Source organism: Manis pentadactyla, chromosome 12, assembly GCF_030020395.1.
Source record: "Manis pentadactyla isolate mManPen7 chromosome 12, mManPen7.hap1, whole genome shotgun sequence".
Classification (NCBI taxonomy): domain Eukaryota; kingdom Metazoa; phylum Chordata; class Mammalia; order Pholidota; family Manidae; genus Manis; species Manis pentadactyla.
This window is the reverse complement of record NC_080030.1, coordinates 66,091,784-66,107,953: the sequence shown is the minus strand read 5'-3', so window position 1 is coordinate 66,107,953 and position 16,170 is coordinate 66,091,784. Positions and strand designations below refer to the sequence as shown.

General features: G+C 41.3%; 1 pseudogene; it reads left to right on the top strand.

The window, feature by feature from the left end:
• Positions 1 to 781: 781 nt before the first annotated feature.
• On the top strand, positions 782 to 2,970 carry LOC118921687 (negative elongation factor B-like; annotated as a pseudogene).
• Positions 2,971 to 16,170: the final 13,200 nt, after the last annotated feature.

The following is a 16,170-nucleotide window of genomic DNA, read 5'->3' as shown; positions in this document are numbered from 1 at the left end:
CCACTTATGAGGGCTATACCCTCTACCTGAATACCTCTGAAAAGCACCACCTCCAAATAGTACCACCTCCAAATATTGGGGGAATAAGTTTCAACATATGAATTTTGGGGGACACAAATATTCATTCTATATCATTTGTCAGTTGTATATATTTTTTGGTTAAATATTTGTTCATGTCCTTTGCTCATTTTCTAATTATATATTTTTTAAATGTTGAGTTTTGAGAATTTTTTAATATTCTAGATACTAGTCCTTTGTATTTTGGAAATATCTTCTCCCATCCTGTAGCCTATCTTTTCACCCTCTTCATCTGGCCTTACAAAGAACAAAGTTTTAATTTTGATGAAATTTGATAAAAATATAAAATATTTTTATTTTATAAATCTTGTATTTGTTGTCAATTCTAAGAACCCTTTGCCAGTGCTAGATCCAGACTATTTTCTCCTTTTTCTTCCAAAAGTTTTACAGTTTATGTCTTACATTTTCATCCATGATCAACTTTGAATCAATTTTTGAGTAAGAAGTGAAGTCTAGGTCAAGGATTTTTGTTGTTATTTCTTCCGGATGTTCCATTGCTCCAACACCATTTGTTGAAATGGCTATCCTTCCTCCACTGAATTACTATTGCATCTTTGAGAAGAATCCATCGTGCATACTTATGCAGGTGTATTTCTGGGTTCTCTAGTCTTCTCTGTTAATCTATGTCTATTCACTGATTCTTTACCAAGATTTTCCATTTTTTCACTTGCTTCATATAATATTTATAATTGGTGTTTGAAGCATGTTTATGATGGTCACTTTAAATACTTTGCCCAGCCAAGTGGAGCAGCTCTGTGGGCAGGACCTGGCCCAGCTGGACGGTGCCCGGGAGCAGGGCTCCAGTTGCGGCACTGGGGGACCTGCAGTGGCCTCCACAGTGGAGTCCACATGGGTCAGTGTCTTGGTGGGGTTGGCAGGGCTGCAGAGCTTGGGCGTGGCCAAGGTGAGGACCTGAGGAGATGCTGACCAACTGCACGGAGCCCCTCAAGGCCACGAGGTTGTTGCAGAGAGTGGCGTGCTGTGCCCTCTTTGCTGTGCTCTCCTTCGACCTGCACAAATCCCCTCGATTGGCTGCGGGATAAGCAGATGGAGCCCGCGTCAGCTACTGCCTGTAGGGGAAGGCTGAGGAAAGATCTAAGCAGCTGGAAGACTTCTGGAGAAGAGCTTTTCTCTGGGGAAGAACTGGTCTCTGCAGCCGGTGGTGACGTGTGCCCTGAAACACTTGCCCAAGGTTCCTGGAAGAAGCTGGTGAAGGCTGACAAGGTCTGTACCAGCCAGTGTTGTGGAGGCGAAGTGGCAGATATGGCAGGACAACCAGGCATTCTTCTGCAACCAGGTCTCCACGCCGTGGAAGCAGTAAATTCTGGAGAAGGAGAGTGAGCTCTTCAACACGGAGCTCTCTGTCCTGCGCAACTTCATTAGTTCTCTGGCGAGAGGAGGCGCCCAGGCGAGGTGGTGCATAAGCTGATGCAGAAGATGGGGAAGAACCAGAAGCAGCACCACAGGGGGCGGTGGTTCTGCACCCGAGGGTCCCACGCACACAGAACCCGCACTACCCAGCTGCTCATTGCCTGCGTGACCTCGTTGGCAAAATCTGCATTGTGGATCCCTGCCACAAGTTTACCTGCTACCTGGATGATTGTATCCATGAGCTCTTTGTGAACAGCAAGAGGGTCCAGGAGCTGTGCAGGTTTCTCGATGGCGTGAAGGAGTCAGGCACCTGCAAGGAGCTAGTCGGCCAAGAGACACTGCCCAAGGACAGCCCTTCCTCGGGCTGTTGGTGCTTGGCCAGGAGACGTGGGACATCCATGGCCAGGTTCTTAGGGAGCTGGAGAAGGAGGTGGAGCTCATCACCATGTTCCTGTCCATGCTGGGGTCCTTCCTGGTGGACAAGTACACCTTCAACGTGGATCAGAGGCTCCTGGCAGAGAGGAAAGCCCCAGTCATGGACGCAAACATGCTTCCAGAGTGTTCACCAAGTTCCTGCAGGAGCAGCGCCTGGCCTGCAAGGTGGAGCTATGCTACCTGCTGCACATCACCAAGCAGAGGAACAGGAACTCATTTCTCTGTCTGCTCCAGGACTTATGGAGGCCTTCAGTGACCTGGCATTTGGCGACTGCTTCCTCCACCTGCTCACAGGGCACTTAGTGCACTGTTGGCCATCAAGTTTGCCCTGAAGGATTTCTGCAGCAGGTGGAAGAAGCTGGTCTTGTACTCAGCGCCTTCCCAAGGAAGAACATGCAGTGTCTCCTCATCCACCTGTACCACTGGGTGGCCCCATACAAGTCGGAGGTCCTGCAGAAGACGCTGGAGCCCACAGCCAGAGTGCAGAGGTGGTGAAGAAACTTTAGGCCCATGTCTTGCCCCTGGGTTTCAGCCCCTGTCAAGTTCACTCTTGATTCATGAGACTGAAAAATGACAATGGAACATTCTTAAGGTGAAAGTGTTTATACCCAACTTTATTCCCAGGGTGGCAGGTCAAGCACTAGAATTCCATCTGCCTCAGAGCAAGTCTGCATGCAGCAAGCAGGTCTTTGCCTCTGGGCCTCTCTGCTCCCCCTCCCCCTCCCAACTGTCTCAGTCTGTCCTAGACTCTGTCACCGCCCCAGTCTCTGCTCTCCTGCAGTGTGCAGCCCAGAACACTGGGTGGAGCTCTTTATATAGAGTCAGTAATAACAAATTGCCCACAAGAGTGCAATGAGGAAGCCCACCAGTGTCAGGTGAGAATGCTGGCCATAGAACTTTCATTTTCTTTATAGCCCAGCTAGGGAAGAGCTGGAGCAGCTGGCCCATGGGGAGCATAGTTCGACCCAGGCCACAGAGTCCCTGGATCTGGACCTGCCCCTCCTGACCTTGTCAGCCCCAGCTGGACTCTGAGGCTTTTCCTGGGGTTGCTCAGAATCTGGCATGGCCCCTGGCAGGAACATGGCCCTGGTTGGCAAAGAGAAGAGGCTCCCCTGGGCCTGTGAGTGCAAGGCTGCATTCCTTCTGAGGCCGACTGGCTGCTCATGGGGCTGGGCTGGGCTGAGCTGAGGACGCCCCTCCCCACTCCACTGTCCTGTGGCGGGGGCATCCTTCTGCTGTACTTCAGCCCCACCCTGAACTGTGGCTTTCTGAAGGTGTGTGCCATGGCTTTCTGGAGGTGTGTGCCATCCAAGTGAATGCAACCCTTGTCCCTGCCCATTGCAGGCTCCTCCTGGAGGCCTCCATGAAGCATAGCCTCTTCTCTGGGGCTGTCATGGCCGAGCTTTCATGGCCACCCTGGCATCTCACACTCCTAAGCCTTGTAAAGTTCCCTGTTCCTCCCTCAAATTGTGCGTTTCCCCTGCTATAGGGTGACAGAAAGGCCGTAGTTGGGATAAAGTCACCTGTTTTCCAAGGTGAGAGGGCAAAGGAGCCACAGCCCAAGGGCACGGGGGCGGAGCCGGGTGTGGTGGCACAGATTGCTGAAATCACACAGTTTGCTGGTCAGGGTGTCTGCAGAGAAGCTTCTTAATGTCTGACAGTTGGCAGAGCAGCTCGCCCAGGGCTCCGAGGTCAGGGAGCTGCTCTTCCCCAGGCGGATGCCCCTGCTTACTCAGCTGCACCATCTCAACCCACTGAGCAACAGCTGTTGCCCCGGTAAGATTTTCACTTACATAAATAAAAGGGGCTTTGGGAAGTCCAAAAATAAATAAATAATTAAGATCCTTACCAAGTAATTACAGCATTTGATTCATCTCAGTGTTTGTGACACTGTTTTTCTAATTCAAGTTGTGATTTTCCTTGTTCTTGGTAAGAAGGGTTTTGTTGCATACTGGGCGTTTTGTCTGCTATTAGGAAACTCTGGGACTCATTTAGATCTTTTATTGTTGCAGGCCATCACTCTATGTTTAGTATGACGGTCCCGGTCTGTTTTTGTGGGCTGTGATTCCGGTGACAGAGATGACAGCTTTACCCTGGTTTGCTTGGTTTATCTCAGGACAATGGGGCTCCCACTCATTCCCGCTGGTGTGGCTGTGGGCGAGGAAGTAATCTCCCCAGCTGGGCTACCCACTCTCTCGGTGGATTAGGGGAGTTTCAGGTCTACTAAGGTGTGTGTACAATGCCCACGACTGCAGGGATATGGAAGATGAATTCAGTCAGATGGGAGGATCTTTCTCCTGAAAAATATTTATTCTTCTTTTCATTCCTTTTATTTTCTTTTCTCTTGTTTCTTATCTTTCTTTATCTTTTCCTTTTTTTATGTGTTTTGTTTGTGTGGTTTTGCTGCTGGAGTACTTAGAAAGGCTATTGCTGAGCCCTTCTCCCCTTCTCACCTCCCAGCCCTCCCCCCACACAGAGCTCAGCCTGGGCAGAGCTCCTGCAGCCACTACTTGGCCCAGGCAGGCACCTAGGACTGAGCAGTGAAAGCAGAGAAAGGGAAGTTTATGTGGATTTTAAGACTTGGCAATGAGTAGCTTACATTTCTAATGTGGAATACAGAAAATTAGCACACACACAAAAATAATTTAATTTCAGATATAGTAAGTGCTAAAAAAATAGGACAGTGGCATAGACAGTGATTGGGTGTATGTGTAACCACTTCAGTAGACCTCTGGAAAGCCTTGGAAAGGCCAAGGCTTGAGGAGGGTTTGAACTTGGTGAGTCTAAGGGACAAGTAAGAAGGCCAGTGGGGCTGGAGTGTAACTTTGCCTTAGACCATGGCACAAAGCAACACTATTATTCAATACATTCCCCTTTACCAGCGGTCAAGTTGGTTTAGCTGACCCAGCAAACCAGTGCCAACTAATTTCAGACCTGATGAAATTAACCTTCATAGCACACCTTGAAACCATAATTTTTTCTGAAGGAAAAGTGAATTTCAAGTGGCTTCTAAGAGGACCATACAACTCAGATGGAAATGGGCATAAGCAGGGCAGTGAAACAAAGGAAATTTATTTAAAACAAACAAACAAACCCAGATGTCCTAGATAAACAAAATGAAAGAATTGGTAATGGAAACAAGAGGGGAAAAAATTTCAGGATTATGATAAATAACTGCATTTAGAATTTTGTGTATCATGAGAGAGCTAGTCACCACTCTTATATAACATTTTTTTGAAAACATCTAGCAGCAGATCACCTTTTCCTCTAGGAACATTCTAATTCATAGTTTCATATTAACTGACTATATGACAAAGACATGATCAAAAATATATGTGGAAGTAACTGTATTACTCATTTCTGTATTCTTTTAAACCAAAATTTTCTTGTGAATTTTTACGGTGTTTATAAAGATACCATATAGTTTGGTAAGTAGAAAGGAGGAAACTGCAAGGCATAGAAGAAGTACCCAGAGAGGCAGAGCCAAGATGGCAGCGTGAGTAGGACAGTGGGAATCTCCTCCCAAAAACATATATATTTTTGAAAATACAACAAATACAACTAATCCTACAAGAGAGACCAGAAGACACAGGACAACAGCCAGACTACATCCACACCTGCAAGAACCCAGTGCCTGATGAAAGGGGTAAGATACAAGCCCCGGCCCGGCGGGACCCGAGCGCCCCTCCCCCCATCTCCCCGCGGGAGGAGAGGAGTCAGAGTGGGGAGGGAGACGGAGCCCAGGACTGCTGAACACCCAGCCTTGGCCATCTGCACCGGAGCTCAGACACAGTGCATGCGTGGAGTGCTGGAAACTAGGGAAACAGGACAGCAAGACCTTTGAGCAGGTCCCAAAGCCAGCGCCCCTGTGACAAAGAAAAGCGAGTGTTTTTTGAAAGTCTTAAAGGGACAGGGACGCCACAGCTAGACGGAAGCATCCTGGGTCACAGTCCAGCAGCTGGAAATTCCAGGGAACTCTGGGCGCTATAACCCCCTGGGCAACAGTTCTGAGACCCCTCACAGAGGTAAACAGCCAAACATCCCCCACTCCATTACCCATCCGGGCCCCACCATAGCAGAGCACAAGCCTGAGGCTAGTCACGCCCACAGCAAGGGAGCTTCCTCCATACCAGCCGGACAAGATACAGAGACCCAGTCTACATGCAATTGCACAAAACAAGCCACTAGGGGTCGCAGTTGTCCCAGTAAAGAAAGGCCAGGAGCAAGTGGAAAGCCTTAGCTCTCCCAGCTGACAGAAAGCCAATACCTCAGCAATGCACCTATAAACACGAAACGGCAAAAAAATTTGATCCAGACAAGACTAACCCAGACAGCTTCGACATCTGCTACATCATCCCCTGAAAAGGAACCTGGGGAGATAGATTTAACCAGTCTTCCTGAAAAAGAATTCAAAACAAAAGTCATAACCATGCTGATGAACTTGCAGAGAAATATGCAAGAACTAAGGAAGGAGAAGCTGATGCAGAGAGAGATAAAAGGATCTGCAGAAATGAAAGAATTTTAAGAGAACTGAGTGACCAATCTAAACAGAACAATATCTGCATTATAGGGATACCAGAGTAAGAAGAGAGAGAAAAAGGGACAGAAAGTGTCTTTGAAGAAATAATTGCTGAAAACTTCCCCAAACTAGGGGAGGAAATGGCCTCTCAGACAACAGAGGTACACAGAACTCCCATGACAAGGGATCCAAGAAGGGCAACACCAAGACACATAATAATTAAAATGGCAAAGATCAAAGACAAGGAAAAAATATTAAAGGCAGCCAGAGAGAAAGAAAAGGTCACCTACAAAGAAAAACCCATCAGGCTATCATCAGACTTCTCAACAGAAACCCTACAGGCCAGAAGAGAATGGCATGATATACTTAATGCAATGAAACAGAAGGGCCTCGAACCAAGACTAGTGTATCCAGCACGATTAACATATAAATATGAAGGAGGGATTAAACAATTCCCAGACAAGCAAAAGTTGAGGAAATTTGCCTCCCACAAACCACCTCTACAGGGCATCTTACAGGGACTGCTCTAGATGGGAGCACTCCTAAAAAGAGCACAGAACAAAACACCCAACATATGAAGAAGGGAGGAGGAGGAATAAGAAGGGAGAGAAATAAATAATCATCAGACTGTGTTTATAATAGCTCAATAAGTGAGTTAAGTTAGACAGTAAGATAGTAAAGAAGCTATCCTTGATCCTTTGGTAACCACAAACTTAAAGCCCACAATGGCAATAAGTACATACTTTTCAATAATCACCCTAAATGTAAATGGACTGAATGCACCAATCAAAAGACACAGAGTAATAGAATGGATAAAAAAAGCAAGACTCATCCATATGCTGCTTATAAGAGACTCACCTCAAACCCAAAGATATGCACAGACTTAAAGTCAAGGGATGGAAAAAGATATTTCATGCAAACAACAGAGAGAAAAAAGCAGGTGTTGCAATACTGGTATCAGACAAAATAGAATTCAAAATAAAGAAAGTAACAAAAGACAAAGAAGGACATTACATAATGATAAAGGACTCAGTCCAACAAGAGGATATAACCATTATAAATATACATGCACCCAATACAGGATCACTAACATATGTGAAACAAATACTAACAGAATTAAAGGAGGAAATAGAATGCAATGCATTCATTCTGGGAGACTTCAACACACCACTCACCCCAAAGTACAGATCCACCAGACAGAAAATAAGTAAGGACACAGAGGCACTGAACAACACACTAGAACAGATGGACCTAATAGACATCTATAGAACTCTACATCCAAAAGCAACAGGATATACATTCTTCTCAAGTGCACATGGAACATTCTCCAGAATAGACCACATACTAGGCCACAAAAAGAGCCTCAGTAAATTCCAAAAGATTGAAAGCCTACCAACCAACTTTTCAGACCACAAAGGCATAAAACTAGAAATAAACTGTACAAAGAAAGCAAAGAGGCTCACAAACACATGGAGGCTTAACAACACGCTCCTAAATAATCAATGGATCAATGACCAAATCAAAATGGAGATCCAGCAATAATATGGAAACAAATGACAACAACAACACTAAGCCCCAACTACTGTGGGACACAGCAAAAGCAGTCTTAAGAGGAAAGTATATAGCAATCCAGGCATATTTAATGAAGGAAGAACAATCCCAAATGAATGATCTAATGTCACAATTATCAAAATTGGAAAAAGAAGAACAAAAGAGGCCTAAGATCAGCAGAAGGAGGGACATAATAAAGATCAGAGAAGAAATAAATAAAATTGAGAAGAATAAAACAATAGCAAAAATCAATGAAACCAAGAGCTGGTTCTTCGAGAAAATAAACAAAATAGATAAGCCTCTAGCCAGACTTATTAAGAGGAAAAGAGAGTCAACACAAATCAACAGTATCAGAAACGAGAAAGGAAAAATCACGACGGACCCCGCAGAAATACAAAGAATTATTAGAGACTACTATGAAAACCTATATGCTAACAAGCTGGGAAACTTAGGATAAATGCACAACTTCCTAGAAAAATACAACCTTCCAAGACTGACCCAGAAAGAAACAGAAAATCTAAACAGACCAATTACCAGCAAAGAAATTGAAGCGGTAATCAAAAAACTACCAATGAACAAACCCCCGGGCCAGATGGATTTACCACAGAATTTTATCAGACATACAGAGAAGACATAATACCCATTCTCCTTAAAGTTTTCCAAAAAATAGAGGAGGAGGGGATACTCCCAAACACATTCTATGAAGCCAACATCACCCTAATACCAAAACCAGGCAAAGACCCCACCAAAAAAGAAAACTACAGACCAATATCCCTGATGAACGTAGATGCAAAAATACTCAACAAAGTATTAGCAAACCGAATTCAAAAATACATCAAAAGGATCTTACACCACGACCAAGTGGGATTCATCCCAGGGATGCAAGGATGGTACAACATTTGAAAATCCATCAACATCATCCACCACATCAACAAAAAGAAAGACAAAAACCACATGATCATCTCCATAGATGCTGAAAAAGCATTCGACAAAATTCAACTTCCATTCTTGTTAAAAACTCTCAACAAAATGGGCATAGAGGGCAAGTACCTCATCATAATAAAGGCCATATATGATAAACCCACAGCCAACATCATACTGAACAGCGAGAAGCTGAAAGCTTTTCCTCTGCGATTGGGAACAAGACAAGGATGCCCACTCTCCCCACTGTTATTTAACATAGTACTGGAGGTCCTAGCCACAGCAATTAGACAAAACAAAGAAATACAAAGAATCCAGATTGGTAAAGAAGAAGTTAAACTATCACTATTTGCAGATGACATGATATTGTACATAAAAAACCCTAAAGACTCCACTCCGTAACTACTAGAGCTAATATCGGAATTCAGCAAAGTTGTAGGATACAAAATTAACACAGATAAATCTGTGACTTTCATATACACTAACAATAAACTAATAGAAAGAGAAATCAGGAAGACAATTCCATTCACAATAGCATCAAAAAGAATAAAATACCTAGGAATAAACCTAACCAAGGAAGTGAAAGACCTATACCCTGAAAACTACAAGATACTCTTAAGAGAAATTGAAAAAGTCACTAACAAATGGAAACTCATCCCATGCTCTTGGCTTGGAAGAATTAATATAGTCAAAATGGCCATCCTGCCCAAAGCAATATACAGATTCGATGCAATCCGTATCAAATTTCCAACAGCTTTCTTCAATGAACTGGAACAAATAGTTCAAAAATTCATATGGAAACACCAAAGACCCCGAATAGCTAAAGGAATCCTGGGAAGGAAGAATAACGTGTCGGGGATCTCACTCCCCAACTTCAAGCTCTACTACAAAGCCACAGTAATCGAGACAATTTGGTACTGACACAAGAACAGAGCCACAGATCAATGGAACAGAATAGAGACTCCAAACATTAACCCAAACATATATGGTCAACTAATATTTGATAAAGGGGCCATGGACATACAATGGGGAAATGACAGTCTCTTCAACAGATGGTGCTGGCAAAACTGGACAGCTACATGTAAGAGAATGAAACTGGATCACTGTCTAACCCCATACACAAAAGTAAATTCAAAATGGAATGTAAGTCATGAAACCATAAAACTCTTATAAAAAAACATAGGCAAAAATCTCTTAGACATAAACATGAGTGACCTCTTCTTGAACATATCTCCCTGGGCAAGGAAAACAAATGCAAAAATGAACAAATGGGATGAAATCAAGCTGAAAAGCTTCTGTACAGCAAAGGACACCATCAATAGAACAAAAAGGTATCGTACAGTTTGGGAGAATATATTCAAAAATGACAGATCCGATAAAGGGTTGACATCCAAAATATATAAAGAGCTCACACACCTCAACAAACAAAAAGCAAATAATCCAATTAAAAAATGGGCAGAGGAGCTGAATAGACAGTTCTCTAAAGAAGAAATTCAGATGGCCAACAGACACATGAAAAGATGCTCCACATTGCTAATCATCAGAGAAATGCAAATTAAAACCACAATGAGATATCATCTCACACCAGTAAGGATGGCTGCCATCCAAAAGACAAACAACAACAAATGTTGGCAAGGTTGTGGAGGAGGGGAACCCTACTACACTGCTGGTGGGAATGTAAATTAGTTCAACCATTGTTGAAAGCAGTATGGAGGTTCCTCAAAATGCTCAAAATAGAAATACCATTTGACCCAGGAATTCCACTCCTAGGAATTTACCCTAAGAATGCAGCACTCCAGTTTGAAAAAGACAGATGCACCCCTATGTTTATTGCTGCACTATTTACAATAGCCAAGATATGGAAGCAACCTAAGTGTCTATCAGTAGATGAATGGATAAAGAAGAGGTGGTACATATACACAATGGAGTATTACTCAGCCATAAGAAAAAAACAGATCCTACCATTTGCAACAACATGGATGGAGCTAGAGGGTATTATGCTCAGTGAAAAAAGCCAGGCAGAAAAAGACAAGTACCAAATGATTTCACTCATATGTGGAGTAAAAGAACAAAAGAAAACTGAAGGAACAAAACAGCAGCAGAAGCACAGAACCCAAGAATGGACTAATAGTTACCAAAGGGAAAGGGACTGGGGAGGATGGGTGGGAAGGGAGGGATAAGGGCGGGAAGAAAAGAAAGGGGGCATTACGATTAGCATGTACAGTGTTGGGGGGGGCACAGGGAGGGCTGCGCAACACAAAGACAAGTAGTGATTTTACAGCATCTTACTATGTTGAAGGACAGTGACTGTGAATGTGGATGTGGAGGGGACTTGGTGAAGGGGGGAGCCTAGTAAACATAATGTCCTTTATGTAATTGTAGATTAATCATACCAAATTTAAAAAAATTAAAAAATTAAAAAAAAGAAGTACCCAGAAAGACAGAAGGACAACAAGGGGGTATGCTGTCATGGGAGCTGCCATGAAAGATTGTTTCTGGAAGAACAGAGTAGTCCTCAGCATGCAGCAATGGTGAGCAGTGAAGTAAAATGAAGTCTGAAATGTGACCACTGGATTTGGGAATATGAGTGTTATTTAAGGGTATTAGTCAGTGGTTTTGCCATGGACTGAGGGTTATGAAGGTGAAAAGTGGATTGAGGAGTAATTTTGAGATAAGAAAAGGAGAAAATAAGTAAGAATAACTTAGAAGAAGCTGGATTGTGAAGAAAAGTGGCAAAGAGGGAGAGAGAGGGAGAGAGAGAATTTTTGCCCTAAGGGACACAGGTGACAGCAGAAAAGCATGCTTTTTATTTGTGTTGTCCCTCAGTACACAGAGAAGCTGTATTGGTCTGAGGAGAAAGCACAAATGTGTACCTCTAATATAGTTATCAAAATACTCCCCCAGATTTTGAGCCAAGTGTTAAAATCTAATAAAAGTTTTACAGTAAAATATGATGATTGCATAGAAAGCTCTGTATTGCCCAGTATATTTGCACACCACTGTCTACCTTGTAAACCTATTCTGTCTGAGAACCTGGAACCTCTGGCTGGTTGGAAGACTGCTGTATGTGTTACACAATAGTGCAAAATACACAGCCTATTTTTACTTAAAAGTTCGATATTTTATCCTATGTTTTTAAACATATTGCAGTAAAATACCATTTATGTTGTTGATTGAGTTTGTTAACATCCCTTAAAGAAGTTTGTCCTTAAATTGAGCATCATACTCACCTCACCTTCATGTTAATTCATGCAAGGATGTCTGGTCTGGCAATTATGATTAATAGTGAAGATAATGGGCTTAGGACTACTCATGACCATTTAGGAAGTAAGTTAAGTATAAAGAGTCATATTAGGAAAGAACTGTAAATAGTAATGATGTAGCTAACAGGAAAGCACATATTAAAGAAACATTCATTTATACATTCAAGCAGGAAATATTTTAAATATTTAAAATACCTATTTAAATGTTAAAATCTGCATATTTACTGATATGACACAACTTCTTTTCTAAAGAGTTTTGTGTTCTCATTGAGTGTATTTTGCTCCCTCACTCTGTAGGTAAAAGAGCATACTTAAATGAGTTGAGAAACCTGAAGTTATAACATTTTTAACTGAGAAAGAAAAGTGAATGTAAATTAATTAGCACTTAGACTAAGCTTGAATGGGAGACTATAATTCAATGTCATTTTATTGTTAATTTTGAGTCATGTCAATTACATTCCATCTTATGACAGAGACAGGTGCTTTATTGTTTCTTTCATTTGCACATACACATTTTTTTTGTAGAACCTCATTTTGCATGTTATGAAGCCTAAAAATACTAAGATTTTTTGCCAAGGTCTTTTTAACAGTTATTTTGAGTGCTTCTTTTTCTTTTTCATTTTGATTGCTTCTGTTAAGTAGTTCACTAGAATCATGTGTGGTTTTTATCAAGTATATTACAAGTCAAGCTTGGAGCAGCAAATTTGCTACTCTATAATACTATTCTGACCTCCTACTCTACATAGGTACATAATCTGTAGAGAAAGTTGTATTTAAGGAGCAGATGTTCTTTTCACTATCTCATAAGCTTATAAATCTAAACTATTCAAAGTTGTTTGCTTGGGCATATGCCTTCTCTTCAGTTTCTTTTAATTTTTATGTATATTCTAGGTGATTGATATACATAATCATACATATTACTTAAAATTGAAATGTTATTTAACATCTCAAATGAGAAGCCTTTTAAATTTATTCCTTGTGGTGTCTGACATTGTATTTTTAAGGCAGTATGGCTTTGGACAGCCTAGCATATGTCCCTCCATTTGCTGGCATTTAAGGGGGTCAGTAAATAACACTCCTGTCTTCTCCCCTTGTGTTCAAAACCGGTTGAGAGATTGATGCAGCAGTCTGACAGATGGAGATATATATTTTAACTTTTTGCTTTTCTGATAAATGCTCATCAGAAAAACGTGTCTTTGACTCTCTACAAAATGGACTGTGGTACCTTCAGAGTTCAGCAGATTTACTCATCCAATCAAGGGTTGCACTGGATAATACCAAACCACCTCTGGGGGGTTTCTGTCCTATAAAATGTATGGTTTAGACAGTAGTCCATTTCGTTTTTTAAGTCATCCATCAGGAAACTCATGGCTCCTCCCTAGAGGGAAATGAGTGAGGATGCAGAGAATAGGAGAGTTACTTTAAAGGATTGGTTCTCAAAGTGTGGTTGGAAGATCCCTGTGGCCTCATTTTTTGGTTCTCAAAGTCCTCCTTTTCCAATCACATGTCTGTGTGAGGCTGGATCTTCTTCATATACTTAACCAAAACAATATATTGCATCTGAATGAGTGTAATATGGATCTGAAGAAACAGCTATGTTAAGTTCAGACATTAAAGAGATTTTCAAAAAAATGCAAAATGCCTTTTTACATTTTTGTCTCTTTTTTTTTACATTTTGAGCCTCTTGTCTCACTAATTTTTGGCTTGAAAAATGTAGTTATTTTAAGAAACTATGTTATTTATGTTTACATGTAAAATGTTTATTATTTTAATTTTAAGTGAATTAATAAGTAAATATTTTTTTAAATTTCTCAGTTCCTTATGACAGCAGATATAACTCATATAAACAAATATTCTTTGTGTCCTCAGTAGTATTTAAAAGTATAAAGGTGTCCTTAGATAAAAGTTTGAGAACCATTGTTGTAACTAAAGATCCTTCATGTGGAAACATAAGGAGTGGGAAATAATTGTCCATTGTTCCTATATTGTCCCTTTGAGGTATTCATGTCATTGAAGACTGTATTTTTAGATGTGTGTAGAGAAAATGGAAATTTATGACCAGAATTCTTGCCTGACTTTAATATCTCCCATTGTGTAAATAAAGAGCCTGTTTGCATACCTGTGGGTATCAGGATGTTTAGCAGCAATAGAAGTGGTCAATCATAGGAGTACTGGGCCAGGGGAGGGAGAGGAAACACACAAGCACATGGATGTAATTGGTCCGGCATTTCCAGTCACCATAGAGATCCACCCACAGAGTTCCTCCTGTGCTGGGGCAGGGAAGACAAGAGCAATAGGGCAGGGAGGAGGCAGGAGCAGAGAAGCAGAGGGTTTAGGAGTGTGGAGAGAGGAAGCAGGAGAGAGAAGCCATGGAGCCCCAGTGCTGGAGGGGAGAAAGCCTTGTGCTGGGGAGCAGGAAGGGAGCAGGGCCAGAGCCAGGAGAGACTTTGCTGCCTGTGACCACCATGAAAATAAATGCTCTATGATCCCCTTTTAACTCCCAACTTCCCTTGTCTTTATTTGGTCTTACTGAATTCATGGTGAACTTACCTAGTGTAAGGAACCCCCTCCTATCAGAGCAACAATGCAGAAGCACTAACCTAATGAACAAGTATTCATCAAATTTCTTTTGAGCAGATCTTGGTAGTACTCAATGTTCATATTTGGTAGTTATTGACTAAGACTCTCTCCTTGACCAAACTCTAGTCTTCTGTGAGTCATCTTCTTGACTAGGCCTCAGTTGGCCTTCCATGTCCACCCTAGATCTTTGCAGGGCCTGCATTGCCTCAATCTTAGCAAAAATCCTGCCAAGTTTAGTTACTCAGAATCTCCCCATCATTGATATTTGATCACCCTTGATACCTAATCAAGTTCCTCATCCCCTATCTTAATGTATAAATCCTTGACCTATCTTTAGCAAGAATTTTGTAGAGCCAGTTTAGCTACCCTTGATGTCTCCTCTTCATAATTTCCATTCACTGTCACCCTCACCCTGCTTTATGCTTATAAAGCTCCACTTGTCCTTGTATTTGGACTTGAACCTGATCTCACTCCCTATAAAATACCCGTTACAACAGTCTTTTGTTTTTTCCAGTGTTTCACATATTCTAATACTTTAAATAATTTTGGAAAGCACATGATATTACTATTAAAATGTGGCAATATATAATGTTTTAAAGAAACAAATGTTAAAAGTAAAATGTAATTGTCATCCTTTAAAGGTTTGTCCATTTTGAAAGACTAACAGTGAATTTAAAAACTTGAAGTATGGAAAAGGGTATTTTTCACCAAAAATTTAAAAAAGCCATTCCACTGCAATGGTCTTAAATAAAGTCTTCCTTATCATTTTAACAAATGCCAGTTTTTAACAATACCTAGGGTAAGATTTATTTAAATTTTATTTACTGACTTTGTTTTTCAGAATTTTGCCAACTGGCTTAAATTGAGGGACATTATGAAAAGAACAAATTGCTAAAGAAACAACTTTCCCTGCAAAACTTATGTTTCCTAATAATGTTCATATAAAAATGTGATTTAAGCTTTTTTTTTCTTTTTATTACAGTATAGTGGTATTTTGGGAAGATGCAGAAGAAATAGCTTTGAGATCTCACCAACAAGGAACATTGTACTTACTTTAATCCACTGGATTTTCTCTGCATTTTGGAGGTTGTTGATCAAACCCTTATCATCATTCACTCTTTTTGCTGGTTGCTAGAAATCTCTATTAAAGTAGTGTTCAACATAAGGAAGTTGTTGCATGCTAATCAAATTCCTAATTTCAGTTTAACTTCTCCACTCTCACTTTGTTCTCTGTTCATATTTATTTACTCTCTAACCTACCCTATTTTCCTTGCTTTACTTTATTTTTAAACCATCTTAAATCCTTTCCAGAAACTAGCAAATTTTCAAGAAATGGATTAAAAATAGCAGGCTGAGTGAATCACATGGGCTGTGGTTTTGAACCCATCATATATACATTACATACTAGTTATTATTGTTCCCATATCTATGGGTCAAAAAAAAAAAAAGAAG